The sequence below is a fragment of the Dioscorea cayenensis genome, chromosome 20, assembly GCF_009730915.1.
Source record: "Dioscorea cayenensis subsp. rotundata cultivar TDr96_F1 chromosome 20, TDr96_F1_v2_PseudoChromosome.rev07_lg8_w22 25.fasta, whole genome shotgun sequence".
Lineage (NCBI taxonomy): Eukaryota > Viridiplantae > Streptophyta > Magnoliopsida > Dioscoreales > Dioscoreaceae > Dioscorea > Dioscorea cayenensis.
The window spans coordinates 14,077,262-14,079,440 of NC_052490.1; positions in this window are offsets into that span (position 1 = coordinate 14,077,262).

Below are 2,179 nucleotides of genomic sequence, written 5' to 3' on the forward strand. Positions count from 1 at the left end.
AATGTGTAATATTTTTCAATTTTGAATCAAAACCCTAATCATTTGTTTAATATCTTTTTGGAATGTCTCTTATTTTTGACTCAAAACCATAAGCCTTTCTGAATGCTCTACAATTTTCCAATCAAAACCCTAATCCTGTCTTATTTTCGGAATGTCTCCTATTTAACAATTTTCAATCAAAACCATAACCAATGGTTTTTTTTCGGAATATCTAATATTTTTCAATCAAAATCCTAATCCTTTCCTTTCTTTTTGGAGTATCTGTTATTTTTTAATCAAACCCCTAATCTTATGCTTTCTTTTAGGAATGGCTACTATATTTCAACAAATACATTAGTCCTATTTTTCTTTTCAGAATGATCTCTTATTTTCTCATCAAAACCTTAATCTAATGTTTTCTTAAAGTAATGTCTCCTATTTCTCAATCAAAACCATAATCCTTTGTTATCTTCCTGAATGCCTACTGATTTTCAATCAAAACCATAATCCTATGTCGAAATGTCTCCTATCCTTCAATCTAAACCCAAATCCTATATTTTCTTTTCTACTATTCGAAAAACAAAATATAGGATTTATGATTGTTTGCTAGTTTTTATTCAAACGTTAATCCTATGTTTTGTTATAGTAATGTCTTCTATTTTTCAATCAAAACCTAATTCATATGTTTTCATTTAAGAATTCCTACTATATTTGAATCAAAACCCTAATCCTATGTTTTCTTTTCATAATATCTCCCATTTTTCAATGAAAACAAAAATCCCTATGTTTTCTTTTAAGAATCTTTGCTCATAGCAAAACACTGTAATCGGCTCGGTGGAATGTCTCAAATCTTTCAATCAAAACCCCACATCCTATGTTTTTGTGTAAATGTCTCTATTTTTCAGTTTTTGACAAAACATTAACTCCATATGTTTCTCTTCTAAAATGTCTCATATTTTCAATCACTAGTCACCCTCTTTTCTTTTCGAATATTTGCTCTAATCAAAATACTAATGCGTATTTTCTTGCGAATGTGCCTTACTTTGACTTTTGAATCAAAGCATGATATAGTTTTTCTTTTCTGAAATGTCTCCCTATCACTCAAAACCCTATTCCTTTCTTTTTCTTTTATGGAATGTCTACTATAATCAAAATCCCTAATCCTATGTTTTCTTTTCATATCTCTCCTATCTTTCAATGAAAATCAAATCCTATATTTGCTCTGATGTCTCTATTTATGAGTTTTGAATTAAAACCCTAAAGCAATGTTTCTTTTTGGAGTATCATGGCCTACATACCTAATTCTTTCTCTCTTTTTAGAATATCGCTATTTTGAATCAAAACCTAATGCTTTATTTTCTTTTTCAGAATGGGTCCTATTTTTTCAGTTTTGAATCAAAACCCTAGTCTCATGTTTTGTTTGGAAGTGTCATCTATAGTTTCTATATAAAAGGCTAAACCCTATGTTTTCCTATAGTAATATCTAATATATTTCAATCAAAATCATAATCCTATATTTTCTCTTTTTGGAGATGTATCAAAGATTTTGAATCAAAACCACAATCATATGTTTCCCTTTTCTGTAATGCCTCACTGTGAATAAAAACTCTAATCCTATATTTTTCTTCTAGTAATGCCTCTTATGAATCAATCAAAACCCTAATCTTATGTTTCTTGATAGGATATGTGCTACTAATTAGAATCTAAACCCCTAATCGTATGTTTTGTTTTCGTGATGTCCTCTTATCAATCGAAAAACACGACTTCTATGTTTTCTCTTAAATGTCTCATGTTGCTCGGTTCTAATCAAACACTGTAACCTATGTTTCTCTTTTTGGAGTGTCTCTCTATTTTCTCAATCGAGGGTCTAATCCTTTCTTTTCTTTTCGAATGTCTGCATGAGCCAAACAGTTCATAGTCCTGGTGTTTTCTTTTCAGTACCATGTCCCATTTTCGTCTTTTGATTCAAAACTTAAATCCTTTCGTCTGTGAATGTGACATGTAAATGAAAACCTAATCCTATCTTTTGTTTTGTGCATCGTCTGCTACTATCAAAACCCTAATCGAATGTTTTGTCGATAATAATTACTCTTATTTTTTAATAAAAATCCTAATCCTTTGTTTTCTGTTCGTAATGGCTCCAATTTTTTTTTATCGAAACCCTAATACATGTTTGTTTTGGGAATAGCAATACGTAATG